At 38.1% G+C, this 16,236-nt stretch overlaps 1 protein-coding gene and 1 long non-coding RNA gene across 4 annotated transcripts in view; one reads left to right on the top strand and one right to left on the bottom strand.

Annotated features, from left to right (window-relative positions):
* AHNAK2 (AHNAK nucleoprotein 2) overlaps positions 1-16,236 on the bottom strand; it is a 97,460-nt gene that overhangs the window by 43,678 nt on the left and 37,546 nt on the right. The gene's annotated exons all lie outside the window — the stretch shown is intronic.
* On the top strand, positions 4,516-10,226 carry LOC120312174. The gene is made up of 2 exons (XR_005557804.1): positions 4,516-8,074; positions 8,246-10,226. It is a non-coding gene; the product is annotated as an uncharacterized LOC120312174 (long non-coding RNA).

A 16,236-nucleotide genomic window follows, 5' to 3' on the forward strand; every position in this document is an offset into this window, starting at 1 on the left:
TAGGTTGTGATCTACTTTATCAAATGCCTTACTGAAGTCCAAGTAAATTATGTCCACAGCATTCCTCTGATCCACTAATTTTGTCACTTGGTCAAAGAATGCAATAAGATTTGTATGGCATGATCTATTTTTGACAAACCCATGTTGGCTTTTAGTAATGACTTTGTTTGCCTTTAGGTGTTCGTTGATTCGTTGTTTGATTATCTTTTCCAGGATCTTTCCAGGTATTGAGGTCAGGCTGATAGGTCTGTAATTTCCTGGATCCATTTTTTTCCCTTTTTTGAGGATGGGAACTACATCAGCTCTTTTCCAGTCCTCTGGTAGTTCCCCTGTGTTCCAGGATCTTTGAAAAATATAGTTCAGTGGTTCCGATATCACATCTGCCAGTTCCTTGAGAACCTTGGGGTGTAATCCATCTGGTCCTGGCGATTTGAACTCATCTAGGCTGGACAGGTGCTCATTTACCATTTTCTTGCCTATCTTAACTTGTGTTTCTATTTTGTTTTTTATGGCACTATTTTTGATAGATTGGTCTGTTTTTTCCCTTTGTGTAAAGACAGATGCAAAAAATGAATAAATAGTTCTGTTGCTTGTCACCTTCTTGCCACTTCTACCCACTAATGGACCAATCATTTCCTTCACTTTTTTCTTGTTCCTTACATGTTGAAAGAAGCTTTTTTTGTTATTTTTGACTTTGGTCGCAAGCCTTAGTTCATTTTGAGCCTTGGCTTTCCTCACTTTATCTTTGCAGGCTCGGGCTATTTGCTGATATTCTGACTTAGTTATGTTCTCCTCTTTCCACTTTCTATACTTGTCCTTTTTATCTTTCAATTTGTCAGAGAGTTCTTTATGCAACCATGCTGGTTTCTTTTGAGAGCTGTTGTTTTTCCTCTTTGCTGGTATTGTGCTAGACTGTGCTTTTATTATCTCATTTTTCAAAATTTCCCAAGCTTCTTGAGTTGTTTTCCCCTTGAGGATTCTCATCCATGGAATCCTTCCCAAGCCCTCTCTCAGTTTATTGAAATTAGCTCTCTTGAAGTCCAAGACTCTAGTTTGACTGTGTTCTATTGCTTGTGCTTCCATAATGATGAATTCTAATATTGCATGATCACTTCCTCCCAGGGTTCCTATGGCTTCAACACCTTCTATCATTTCATCTCTGTTAGTGAGAATTAGATCCAAAATGGCTAATCCCCTAGTTCCCTTCTCTATTTTTTTGGGATACAAAGTTGTCTGCTAGGTTTGCCAGGAACCTGTTTGATCTTCCACTTGGTGCGGAGTTTGTCTCCCAGTTGATGTCAGGGTAGTTAAAGTCCCCCATTACTATTGTGATGTGCTTCCTACATACCTTAGTTAGCTGACTAGCAAAAAGTTCATCTATTTCCTCTGTTTGGTTGGGTGGTCTGTAGTATACACCTATGGCAATGTCATCCCCCCCCCTTTTATATTGACCCAAATGCATTCAAGAATGAACAGTATGAACAACTGTTATCTTGTTTCAGTAAAGTTATCTTGTTTCAGTAATTGTACTGGTCAGAACCTTTCTGTATATGCATATGTATATGCATATGCATCTGTATATGCATCTTTTACTGAATCGGGTGTCACTTTCTTTTTAATTGATGCCAAGCAATTCAGGGAAAAATGCATACTTCTGGCTTTGCTGATTAGGGATGATGAATGCTGCACCAGGTTGGGGAACCAAACTTATGGCCCTTTGGTGAGATGTAAGAATTTATTTCCATACTCAAATTCATTCACACAACAACAGGAATTCTACTTGATATGATGTATGAATTATGTTGTCAACCCTCTACCTTTTTCCTCATTTTGACATGGAATAATATTTTGAAATGAAATAAAAAATATTCACAAACAAGAAAATAAAAATTCCATAAAATGATGTAATAAGAGCACTAACCAACAAAGAAGTTCACCACCTGCTACAATTTTTAATATATTAAGGTTTAGTTTGTTGGGTAGCCTAGTTATAGGATAGGACAATGGCTTTGGTGAAAATACAGTTGATTGTAATTTAAAATAAACAAAACCATGAAAATATTACATCAACACAGTATTTATTTTTAGTGCATATTTCTAGGCTAATATGTATACCATTTAGGCCTGACTGAGTAGGTTTTGTCTCAGTGAAGCATTTCATGTTGCAAATATGACACAATTGTCCTTTTCAAGGCGATAATATAGTTTACAGCAGGGCTCTTCAAACTTGGCCCTTTTATGACTTGTGCACTTCAACTCCCAGAATTCCTCGGCTAGTGTGCCTGGCTGAGGAATTCTGAGAGCTGAAGTCCACAAGTCATAAAAGGGCCAAGTTTGAAGATCCCTGGTTTACAGTATGTTACCTCTTTGTATCTGCACATGCAGATATCTCTTTTAACTACTCAAAACTGTTATAGGAAGCATCAGAAGGGAGTATACATACTTTGTGGGGCTTTGAATTGGGGCTTTCATAAAATATTACCAGTTCAAAAGAGTACCAATCTCATAAGATGTCTTTGAGTGAACTGGCAAAAGAATGGCCTTGGCATAAAGTGATAAAATTAAATTCCTTAAATTTTGCAGAAGTGTTGCAGAGCAGTGTTATGCTATTCAGAATGTGCTCATTCTTCTTAATCATTTAAGATCAGTGCTTTTCAAAATTGGCAATTTTACAATATGTGGATTTCTACTCCCAGAATTCCTGAGCCAGCATGTTGCAAGTTTGAAAAACACTCATCTAAGATCATTTGATACAGTTCATCAATGAGAAAAATAGAGCAAGTGCTTGCTCCAAACCATTGTCCCGCCCTATTTCACATTCTCAATTTCTGAAAATAAATTCAAGCAATCAACAGAAATGAAGAGTGATTCCCTACATTATATTTTCTAGCGCTCCTTTACATAAAATATTAATCCCCATATTAACTTTGATACCCACAGCAAGCTGGCTGATGCAGGTACAATGTAACCTAAAAGATGGTTGGGTAACATGGCTTATGAATTCCTTTCCAAATTCTACATAGCAGCTTCTGACTGGGTTGCAAAGTCAGGAGGGAAATGGAAAGTTAAGCATTAATAACTAATTAATTAACCAAAAACAAAGCATTAGGCAAGCAGAGGTGTTCCAATCCACCCCCAACAGCTTCTCCCATTGGGATGCACTGAGGAAAGAGGATGGGGCTTGCAAAGAGTTTGGCAAGAAAAGCGGACCTTATCATAGGTCCTTTTTTGCCATGAAAGGCTGAAGCTCCCTGTCAGAGAAGTCTTAGACTATGAATTGTCTGCACCTAAAAGTTGCTCTTAAAGGCAGAGCAGTGGTGACAGTGCACGTGTCCATTGTCAGAAGGTAAATGGAGAAAGCATAGCCTTGTTAAAGACCAAGGACCTCAGACAAGTTTAATTAAATGTGGAAATCTTCTACAGCAGGTTTGCTCAGTTTGAGATCTGACTGAGAAAAAAAAATCAATCTATCAACAATGGTTGATGCAATCAGAGTTGTGAAGCCCAATCCAGTTCTTGTTTAAAACTGCAAAAATGTGGGGAGGCAGATACTCAAGAACATCTGGTTGGCTGCTGTGCATACAAGGTAACTCAGAAGCTGTGCAAGCTTGTTCTGGAGAGAGTTAATAATTGACAGTATTCTGGCACTTCTATTGGACTTTTGTGGGAGGTGGCTCTGCTTGCAGTAAATTTTTGCAGTTAATTTTTCCTACAATGCTCTGGGATCACAAGGCATCTACAAGGCATTGTAAGGAATTTAAAGTAGTGTTTTGGCTTCCTAGGTGCCTGCTTCTTTCTTCATCTATTTCAAGATATTTTGGTGATTAAGGTAGACAACAGGGTACCTCCTTTTATTTTATGTGCACAACATAAAGCTGTTCAGTGTAGCTATGGAATAATTGTGGGACAATATCCCTGTACTATTAGGAGGTTCAGGATAAAGCACATGGTTTTGTCCATTCTCCGGCCATCAGCATTAATTTCCTGTAATGGCTGTTCTATGTACATATTACCAGGGTTGCTTCCAAGTAATTTCACATCTGTGAAGATGGGAGAAAGTAGAGGAGAAAGAAACCAGATGGCACTTTGCCAAGGGCTTCTTTAAGCAAAGAACTTGCTCTAACTTAGGCAAGAATTTAGAAATAATGCCAGTTAGAAAATAAATCTAATAAATCTCTGACTTGGCTCTGCCCAGACAATTTCTCACCTGCCAGAATTAAAGTAGGCCACTTGCCAATGAATTGGTCTGAAATGTTAACAAAAGTACTTACTTTGATTTTTTAAAAAAAATAATCCAGAAGCTTTGATCACTGCTAGGTGAACTATTTCCATAATGCTAAGGTTAGCAGTGCAACTATATCGGAGTTGCATAAGCAACAGCAGCAATTCAGTAATTGTCCAGATTTTTGCAGTACATGTTTCGGATAGGCCAAACCTACTGTAAACCAGTTTAAGTTGTGGGGGGGGGGGACTTATAGCAGGAACAGGTGAAACATTTTTTAGTATTGGAAAGAATCATGCTTATGTATTCAGCTTCTTGTACAGGTAAAGGACTTAATTACTGTATATCTAACATTTCTGACTATATTTTGCTGTGCTAAATCAGAAACTGGTAGTGACAGAACTTGGTTTAAGTGTTATCAATTTGCAATGGTTCTATTCCTTATATTAAAAAAAAAATCCTGAAGCTTCTGTCTAAAGAAAATGGTTTGGAAATGTTAGGGACTAATGGCACCAATTTTTTAAAAAATGCAAGGAAAATATGACAATATGACAGCCAACTGGTGGGTGGATCAGTCAATCCCAATTAATCCATCTCTTTGCCGCTTCATTTTTTGGTTTTCTTGCTCCACATTTATCAAGTAATCAAGCAGAATCAAAACTGATGCATTTCTCTCCCACATCAAAATACATTATTCCAAGGTATATTTAGGAACAAGTGAGCTTAGGAACAGCAACCATTGGTGGCCGCCAGACACTTAAATTTGCAGAGAGGGGCCAAATGCCAAAGTGGGTGGGGATCAAAATCTTCATTGCTTGCTGCCAATGATTTAGCCTGAAGGATCAGACAAGTTTCTTGTCTATGGTGGGTGGAGGTGGGAAAGAATGTGAGCACCTGGCGGCACTGACTCAGGAGTTCCTACCAGGTACAGCCATCATTAGACATTCATCTGCAACTCCACCAAGTAAATGAGTTGCACTTGGGAAGAAGAAGGGAATAGGACTAGCAATGAATGGGAACCATAAGGATGGAAACCCTGAGACAGAGCTATTGAGTGGGAGCTGTAAACAGGTGTTAGTCTTTGTTATTGCAACAGGCCAGCTAAGCTCTCTGACCCTCAAAGATAAGAATGGAGTTATGGCTGTTTTTTTTTTATTCAACATGATCTACCATGATATTTTGATAGTAGGGAGAACTTTTTCATCATGCAAGTGCTGTTGGTCTTACTATAAATTTTTAAAATTATTTTAAAAGACTATCTCAATAAATCCTATCTACATCATAGTAATTTTTTTCAGCTGGCAAATAATGAAAAATCCAAATAAATACCCAAACTGCATACATAGAAAAAAGATTCTAAAGGCTCTTCTTGACAAAGAACCAGAAATCAATAACAAACAAGAATTCATATCACACAGTATGACAAATCCCAGAGATAGCAGCAGTCATTGAAATTAATGAAAGGACCTAAACAAATTTCCTAAATGACAAATAACTCTATAAGTTTCCTTGTACAGAGAGTTCCAGCGATAAGGTTTTACTGCAGAGACAACTGGAGCAGCTATATCCAGAATGTGACCTAAACCTTCTTGTTTAGACAAGCGGAGACCTTATAGAGACTGAATCCAGGGCACTTGTTGTATTCCCTGACATGCATACTCCAAAACTTATTAAAATACTTCTTATGAGCCTGAAGCCTTTTTTACATTTTGTTTCCAGTTCTGGCTTGTGGTACATGTTTAGTCCTATTTTGCTGTTCTATCAAATCCAGAAACTTTAACCAGGTTTGTGTGCAAAATTCTGAATTGGGTTAATACAATAATTCACAGGGTCTGGACTCTCACCTCATGTTTTTAATAACTGTAGGATAGAAAGATGCAGCAGGTTCAGCTTATTCCCAAGGTTGGAATACACCCCAAGAGGGGTAATCTTTAAGGCCACGCAGGACCTCAGATCTGATTGTTCAAAAATACTCTGGAAACTGCAGGGATGGGAAGACACCCATGCCTTTTCCCTGGGATTACTAGGAGCTGCTTTTAGGTGTTTCAGACGAGTATTACATTCGTATTCCTATGTGCTCTGAATCACCTTCTAGAACAGACTTGCACAACTTGTAGAGGGAAAAAGGCCACAGTGATAAATTAAAAATCCTGAGCCGAAAAGGAATACTAGGTGCACTAGCTATGTGGCGTCTAGCAGTGCTGGAGTCAGCAGTGGCAGTGAGGCATTCGAGCTGCTTGGCAGTGCATCTTTTGGGCTGGTGGCAACAGTGGTGGTGAATTTAAAAAGAGTGGTGGTGAATTGGTTTTAAAAAACATCAGCAGATTTCTTGGCAGACCGCATGGTCTTTAGACCTGTTTTAGAGATTGAATCCAGGGCACTTCCCAGTTCCAATAAGAGCTTCATCTATTAGTAAAACCAGCATAGCGTTTTGCAACATTGTTGAGGACTAATAATTGTATGATTGTCTAAGCTTCTGTGGATGCAACTGTATCTATTACCAGGGTCAGCACTATTTTCTGAAAGACTCATAATTCAAAAGTATGAATAGACCCCACTTAACAGACTGTTATGTAGCAACAGCACCTCTTAAAAATTAAGCAAACTCTGGGCAATGTCAGGAAAAAAAATGTGTTTATAGCTCCCTGCCAGTTTCTGACTCATGCTTTTGTTTGTTGCTATAGAACCAGCCACAAATCCATCAGTCGAAAGGCATGTTTATGTCCAACTTTGTCTGAAAAATGGAAATTGAGGAAACAATACAAGAAGACTGAAAAAGGAAATGCCTACTTAGGCACCCAATCTACCCAAATCTTAAACTAAGAGAGTGAAAAGTATTTAAAGATGGGAGAAAGAAAGAAAAAAAGAAAGAAAGAATATATGGGTTTCCCTTTTTTCTTTCTAAACTTAGTTTTACAAAAGGAAAAATGAAAAGTAATCTATAACATAGAAAGCATAACATAACATAGAAAGCAGCTGATAACATTACTGCTATTCTAGCTATTTCTCAGAACAAAAAAAAGCAGCTTCCAATTTCCTTCTGGCTTGACTGACAGCCAATCAAGGGACACCAGTCTACTTAGCCTCTGAAGGGCTGGGGTGTCACTGGTCTACTGAACCTCTGGACAGTGGTGTGGCAGTATGCAACACTGAAACAAGCACATATTTGTCAAATTTCAATCCCATGGGATTCTCATTGGATTCTGTAAACTAGCTCATTTGAAGTTACAAATTGCTGAATTTTTGGTTCAAAAGTATGAACTGTTTCATCCAGTTAAAGTTACAGACATGAGAGTCTCAGTAGAATAGAGATAAGCTACTTGAGGGGGCTAATATCTTGATCAGTGTTTCTCATGCTGGCAGAGAAATTCTGGGAGTTGAAGTCCACACATCTTCAAGTGGCCAAGGTTGAGAAACACTGATCTAGATGAACTGATAAAGATTCTTTTAGACACAGCTTTAACTTCCAGTTCTGAACTTCTTAATGGAATCTATCCTCCCTCCTACATTGGAGACACAGTTAAGAATAAGATGGAATTGTGTGGAACATTAATTGTAGATATGGTTCTACCGTAAAAAGAAAACACAATTAAGCTTTTTTCCTAGCATTTACCTGTTAATATAGATTTTGTACGAAAAGCCTTGCAACAAGGGCTTGTTATGGTTTCATTTTGAAATAAAACTTTTTTTGAGCTTAGAAACTTTCTGCCAGAGTCATTGTTACACACAGAAGGAAAAACTAACTAAAAAACTAACCTTAACTTCTGTTTCCCCAGATTTTTCTCTATGGTGTATTCCCAAATTAACTTCTGAACCAAGTATATATCATTCTCTTGGGGACAGTTTTATCAGGTCTGTGTTTTGTCAGCTTTTTGATATTGGAGATGTCCTGCCTTTGAAGTCATGTTTCATTATCATATTTTTAAAAGTTATTTTTTTCTGTTAAAATATAGATTGATATATTATAAAAGCAAGAAATGAATTTAAAAAGTCATCCATCTGTTGATCACATTATTCCTACAGGAAATGTATATGAAGAGCCAATAGAAGTACTGGAGCAATATTGGATCATAATATATTTTCTCACTATTCAAAAGCCTTATGTATGTACAGTGGACAAGCAGATTGTAGATCTTTTATGCAGTGGTTCTGCTCTAAAATGACTTTACTCTTACACAGAAGGTAACATATACATTTGATTCTTACTTCTTATTTTGGATAAGCGAAACTAAAGCATATGTTTCAGCTAGGACAGTGGTTCTCAACCTATGGTTTGCGGACCAGTGGGGGTTTGTGATGTCATCAAAGAGGGTCCGCAAAGACTTAAATAAATATTATGATTTAAATCTTGAATTAAATCTTGGTGGTCCGTGGCCATGATCCCTGGCTACAAAAGGTATTTAAAAGAGGTCCGTGGTGAAGAAAAAGTTGAGAACCACTGAGGGGATTGCTGGAATCCATTTGATCTGAACAGCATAAATGGTGAAAGAGAATTAATTCTGCAGCCCAAACTTTTAAAAATATCTTGTGCAACTCCCTTTAAAAAAAATAAAATCCAGAAATACCAGAAATGCAGCTTTATGGGTGCCCTGGAATTTTACTGCTGGCAGATTTTTTTAGTCAGGGTGAGTAATACTATCTCACAGAAGCTCTTCTGTTGTCAAAAGGAGATGTAGGCTATAGGTGTTTTATTACTTCCTTACAGGTAGGTTGTACAATTGTACAATTTCAGTTTTACAGTATGTGTCTTAGACCTCTCCTACTTCTGGCAAGAATCCTATTTAAATCAAAGCAGGTAATTCTTCCAGGGCCAAAATGGCCTGTGACCAGCATGGCTAATGCCTTACTTTGGAACAGACCTGCCTAACTTTTGACCCACAAAGATGAATGCCATTCTCCAGCTGAATACAATGCCACCTTTTGTCTTAGCAGCTCCAAGCTAGCATCAAAAACAATTTTCTTGAGCCTCTGGAAGTCTGCCAGCCATAAAGAAATTTATTATTTAGTGCCTGGATTTATCATTTTATTTTATATAATTATCTGTTCTTTCCAGTAAAAATAGTGCCCCCAAATAAAATATGAATGCACAAATTATAATTAATCTTACAAAGTACCTGGAAATATGATTAAGAAGATCTGTGTTAAAGAAAGAAAAAGCAGTTTCAATCAGTTAAAATCTTTAAAATCAAAACCCTTTGATAAAGAAAACCACTTTGCTGGAAATAAAAGTATGGAGCTATCTGCCCCCCCAACAATCAACTATTTGTTAAGCATGCTTCTTGTCTTCCTGTGCGCCATACACATATACATGTACACATCAAAGTAAATTTGGCAAAGCATAAGTAGGTAGATGAAAAAGAGGGAAAGTATTGGTATGTTCTTCTGTTCTATTAAGCATTTTAAATTATACAATAATTAAATGCTGCAATCAGAACATATTACGTAATGTCAATAAATTTTGTCCTTTCTTGATGTATGTAACTTCCTTTTTGAGAAATCTCATTATTTTTTTCTCCTCTTTTCACTTCCTGTCAACTGCATAGCAGCACAAATTGAAGCTAACCACTCCAGAAGAACTTGGAAAGGAAGAAATTTATAGATATTTTAAATCTATAAAACCAAAACACCATCTCAACCTTCAGGGAGTTATGAGTGAAAATTGGGTTCTTGAAGAATATGCAAATTAGCTCAAACTAAAGCACAAATTATGGAGAAAAGTCTTTCCTTAATGTGTCTTGTCTATTTGCTGATGCTTCCTCTGTTCTTCTCTATTCATCCTACAATGTTTTATACCAATTAGCTTATTGATTTTTGCTTAATTTGAATATTCTTGAATGCTTCACTTTCAAAAAGTTGTAAAGATGGAGCACACGAAATAGCAAAGATTTAAAATATAACAGTACAATATCTAAATGTCCTAAGAAAGTTAATACTATAGAGAATTTTATTTGTAAAAAGTAATTTTAAAGTGTCTACGCAATAATAAAGTTTGGATCTCATGAAATCTTGTATTTTTATGTTAGCAGTTTGACAGAGATGGGTTCCAGTGGATACTCTGGATCTACTTTGCCAAATAGTATAGAATACAACTAAGGTGCCAGTCATATCTTATTCTATAGCTAGGGAACTTTTCTCATGTGTCATTAACAAATGCACTCATGTAAGCTAAGGAAAAAGATATTTGTGGATGGTCTTTGGTGATATTTGTGAGAGGTCCCTTCATTTCAACCCTGAGCTACAAATATTCGCCTTTATACTAGTTGTAGTAATTTAAATTGTAGCAATTATTTTCACACTTGCAACTGAATACATATACTATTGAATGTCAGTTCATTCGTTTCTCTTTTCTTTTTTGCATTTCTTATTTTTTTTTACTGATGAACCAACCTAATGATGCTATGTACTGTACTTTGCCCAGGGTACTTTAAAGCTGGATGTACACTCAATTTAAGGTTTATGTTTATCTTGTGAATCATTCCATCACATAAACCTGAATCTAATATTAGCACCCTGTATGTATCAGCACTTTTTTACCCATAGAAAGAGGGACAGTTATTTATTACAAGCTTGCAATTAAGAGCACGTGCTGAATACAGAGGAAGAGAAGCAAATATAAACAGCCTCAGAGGATTATTACAAAAGTAAAAGGGACCAAGGTAGCAGCACATGAAGCATTAACCGTTCCATTCTCAACAGTCAATTTTGAGTTTGGTTCCCATGTGGCCACTTTAAATATGGACACTGTAAATTGCATAGTACTCTTACATTTAATATCCACAGCAACTTCCTGGGTCCTAATAATAGTCTTTACTCCACATTATAACTCCCAGAATGTTTTTCCCTCCCATCCTGAATGGCTTTGGCAGAACTATGAAGATAATCAAAGTAAAGATAAAGTATCCTTTCTTGTGATGTGAGATATCCATGTAATTTTTTTGACCATGATAGGGAAGTATTATTCCCATCTTCCAAGATGCTCCTTCAAATGTCTGGTCTAGTTTACAGCTTTGGGCTTTCCACTTGGCAATAACCACTGTTTTACTACCTTTGCTTTCTTATAATGCCTGGATCTCAGACTACTCTCTTCATTGGTTATGGTAGTATTTCTCACCTTGGCAACTTTAAGATAGGAAGACTTCAATTCCTAAAATTCTCCAGCCAGCCAATTAAAAAAAAAAACCTGGGTTATGGGCATGGAGAGGGTGGTGGCCTTTGCTTCTATGGACTAGGTCATGTTGTGAAAAAAAAAGTGTTTTCTAAATGACCACCATTTGTACTCAGTCTGGACAAAAGCCTTGCTTATACTCATAAAAGAAGATGCTTCTTGAAGTACCTGATGGTCTATAAGAATACAGTGGTCCATTATGTCTAATCTGCCTCCAAAAGGTATAAAGGTGATGAGCCAGTGAAGGAGGTAAGGAAAGAAAACTGGTTTGAAAGGAGCACATGCAATTGTGAATGGACAGTAAGTGTTCAAGAAAACACTTGCTGGCATTCAAGTCCATTCTTGAAGGAGGGTATTTCTTTTTGAAAACCAGACTCATGGACAAGAAATCTCCATAGGTTTCCAAAAATTAGTTAAATGATCTACCTAAAGTATGGGCCCAGTGCTCTTCATCAATGATTTGGATGAGGAGATAGATGGGGAACTCATCAAATCTGCAGACGACACCAAGCTGGCAGGAATAGCCAATATTCCAGAAGATAGGCTTAAGATACAGAAAGATCTTGACAGACTTGAACATTGGGCACTACCTAATAAAATGAAATTCAGTGGTGAAAAAAGTAAGGTTCTACATTTAGGCAAGAAAAACCTAACGCACAGGTATAGTATAGGTGGTACCTTGCTCAATAGTAGCAACTGTGAGCGGGATCTTGAAGTCCTAGTGGACAATCACTGAAATATGAGCCAGCAGTGTGCTGCAGCTGCCAAAAAAGCCAACACAGGCTGCATTAACAGAGGGATAGAATCAAGATCACATGAAGTGTTAATATCACTTTACAATGCCTTGGAATACTGCATCCAGTTTTGGTCATCACGATGTAAAAAAGATGCTGAGACTCTAGAAAGAGTGCAGAGAAGAGCAACAAAGATGATCAGGGGACTGGAGGCTAAAACATATAAGGAACGGTTGCTGGAATTGGGTATGTCTAGTTTAATGAAGAGAAGGACAAGGGGGAATGCAGGAACTAAGATAAAACGGACCTAAGCCAATAACAAGGCTTCATTTTCACAAATCGTTGACTTGTCAATCTGCATCATGAATTCTGTATTTTTCAAGGTGTCAATAAGGCTGTCTTCTACATTAGCAGCCATTTCATCAATTCTTTTTGACACGGTGTCATTGCTCAAAGGAATTGATTGCGTGATAGTGCTTGCATTGGGCCCCAACATGGTGGCAACAATCTGTTTCACTGTTGGTAAAATCAGCGTTTCTCCAATAGTGTGAGGTTTGCCACATTTTGCTATCAACAAAGATACTTCATAGGAACAAATGAGCCCCTTGTCGGCATTGAGTGACGATTTTCCAAATAACTTCCCAACAGTGCTGCGACCCTCAAACTTGGCCTTTAAGGATTGGAAAAACGATGCCGGTTTGTCGGCTTTACCCGAATGAATTCTTACCAAATGGTCTTTCAGTCGGGAAGGCTTCTTCGCTTCATTTGAAAATGTTTTCTCACAAAGAAGACAAAACGGAAGCTGTACGTTAGAAGGAGATGGAATGAATTCCAATTTTAGGTATTCTGTCGAATATTGGCGACACATCCTCTTCTCAGCCATGTTGAGAGGTCTTCAAAATGAAAGGCACTACCTGCAAATTAAATTTTCGACTCCACTGGAACACTAGAAAAACACACATGGACGTTGATAAACCTAGTTTCAACAGTTACGTTGACATTACAGCTGACGTCATAGGGGACAGCCACTCAGCATGCGATGTTTCGAAAGAAGCGCTCCCCCCTCCATCACTGCCCATTCTGGCCAATGGCGCACCACTGTATGGGTAGAGGCTGCTGCGCAACACGCATGAAGATAAGCGATGCGTATTCACATATGTACAACATTCTGTACTGAAGCTAGCTGGAGGAACATTTGAAAACAATTCAATCCACCAATAGCGAGTGATCTGATATTTTTGTATGACAGATATATAGCGATTCACTGTACGAAAAAGTCTCAAGTGTCCCCAAAACTTCTCGCTCTATTGCTCCCATATCGGCCTTTTCGTTCCTTCGCCTCTGCGTCACCCCTTTTTGTTCCATCGCCCCCCTGAAAAACGAAATCGCCCCCTGGGGGGGTGATATCGCCCAGGTTAAGAACCACTGCTTTACAGGATTGCCTCAGCCCTTTTCCAGTTCTTGGAGAAATGAGTGCGAATGAGAGCCATTAAGCCAGGGGTCTTCAAACTTGGCCCTTTTATGACTTGTGGACTTCAACTCCCAGAATTCCCCAGCCAGGCACGCTGCTTGAGGAATTCTGGGAGTTGAAGTCCACTAGTCATAAAAAGGCCAAGTCTGAAGACCCCTGCATTAAGCAATCGCACAGTTCTACCTATAGTCCTAGGTAATCCATCACTGAAGATTTTCAAGAAAAGTTTGGACAGACATTTGTTAGAGATGGTATGAGGATTCCTGCACTGGGCAAGGGCTTAACATCCAAAGAACACCAAAGTCCCTTCCAACCCTATGGTGCTATTACTTCTGCAAGACTGAAGTCATTGCAGGGATGCAATTAAAAATATTATATATTGAAAGGGCCTTCTATCCCTGGTGCTGCATTATGCACATGTGCTTCTGAGACAATTGCATGGCTGGTGCCTGGTGAGCTGGTTTTTAGAATAAGTGAGTCCTATACTGCAGGGATGGGAAACATTTAGGGACCACATATTTTTGCCTTTATACAAAACTATTCAGTGATTAGGTGGCATAGCTGGATTACATAGAATAATCTTTTTTTCTTCAATTTAGTTTTAGGAGTTGGGTTGCTGGCTTTAGGATAGATTTGGAGCAGGAGACCTCTGGGAAGTATAAATGCTCCCATTTCCAACAACAACTCCAAATTCTCAAAAATGGTCCAACATCAGCCACAAACAATATTTCAAACCATTTGAGAGGTGTGAAATTTTAAGAACAGAGACAAGAGTGGTTTGACTTCAGATGTTTCCTTTTCTAAATCCCATCCCTAAAGCCAGTGGTGGGATTCAAATATGTGAACAACCAGTTCTCTATGTGGATGCCACTTCCGGAAGTCCATTCTGGGCCCGGGCAACAAAAAATTAGTTACTGGTTCTACCAAAGTGGTGTGAATAGGCTGAATTCCACCACCCCCTAAAGCCCTGGAGCGGGGAAAAAAAATGCAAAACAGAGATTGTGGTTTGCAACCATTTGGGAGGTTTTGGAAAAGACTTGAAGGGTGGGATTTGGAGGTGTCTCCTAGTAGACTCTTCCTCTCATGACCACTCTTAATTTTGAAAACAAAATTTAAAACCACCAATATTTTACTTCTGAAATCTGGCAGTGTGATTTTGGGGTGTTGAGGTTGAAATTTGAGGACTGGAGAGTTAAGTGTTTATCTTTTGGTACACCTTACTCAGAAAAGTCTTCAGGGCATGGTAAAAAAATTTAGATGGTGCCACATAAAAAAAAGAGGGGAGCTTCAATTGCACTATTACGGCTGCCATCTTGATTTTTTGACCATAGGGACACTTCTGGCCCTACTTCTATGGTTCATAAATAGGTACCTCTTGTTGTCAGTGGCATCCAGTCAACATATATTTGCCTCTAAGCTCACAACAGAAAGGCTCCATCATGGCCTTCAATCTTTTAAAAAAGTGAAGCAGATCATAGTCTGATGCATGAATAGCACATAGCCATAGAAATTTCTAGGCAGTTGCCCACAGAAGGATGGTAGATAGCCTGAAGTAGCTTGCCTGATTTTCAGGCAAGACCAGAGGGCTACAACTTCAGTTCAAAGCCTCTCCAGTTAGAAAAATATTGAATATGACCAGCAAGCGTTGGTAGCAACCAATTTAGTGATATGTGATGCATAAGAGATACAATAGTGGACAACATAGGTCTCTCTTAACACAGTATAAATCATAGTATAAAGCATTTACAGACATTAATCTGCTTGGTTTACTACTCCCTAGAAGCTGGAATAATATATCCAAAAAATTCATCTTGGTGAAGCTGTTTGCTTCTTCCAGCCAAATCAAATGGCCAAATGACATTTCAGAAAGTCATATGGATGCGAGGCTTTCACTTGTTGACTTTATACTAACAATGACTGCATTGTTAATATATGAATTAATGCACCAAAATTAAATGGGGCAGAGATGGAGGAACTCAACCAAACTACAAACCCAGCAGAGTTAATATTTGCAGATTGGAATGGTAATGGTACAAGATTGACCATTGTATTTGCTACCTTGCAATATTATCCCAGCTCCATTCCTTTTGTTCTTGGCCATAATACTGGAAATTTGGAGAGTGATAATTGCAGTTCATCAATTGGAATAGCAGGCTGGACTTGGGATTGCATTGATGCTCCGTTTCTGTGAAACACATTTTAAACCAGAGTGCTAGTCTTGATCTATAAAATTACCCACAGCCTCAGAAGTTCTCAATTCAACAACTCATGGTTCTTATTTATCTTTATTTATTCATCCTAAGGAATAATCTATATTGTCCTCATTTAGCAGCCACTATTGAAACCAACAACTTAGTCGTTAAAAAAGGGGCAACTAAGTGAAACAGTGACTGTGCTTCTGATTATACTTTAGCTTGCCTTTATTTTCCAGACCTGCAAAGATTGCCAATGTGAGGATTGGTCGCAAAGTTATTTTTTTATTACTGTTGTAATTGGGGTAACCATTGCAGATGGTTGCTATATGAGGTAGTTACTAAACAAGGACTACCTGATGATACAGGCCCACTTTCCAAGCTAAGCCTAACCCACCTGTCTGAATATATTTTATCTTCTATTGTGATTCCTCAAATCCCAAATTTGGATG

This window comes from Crotalus tigris, unplaced genomic scaffold (genome assembly GCF_016545835.1).
Source record: "Crotalus tigris isolate CLP2741 ecotype Arizona unplaced genomic scaffold, ASM1654583v1 scf7180000018436.2726382, whole genome shotgun sequence".
NCBI lineage: Eukaryota > Metazoa > Chordata > Lepidosauria > Squamata > Viperidae > Crotalus > Crotalus tigris.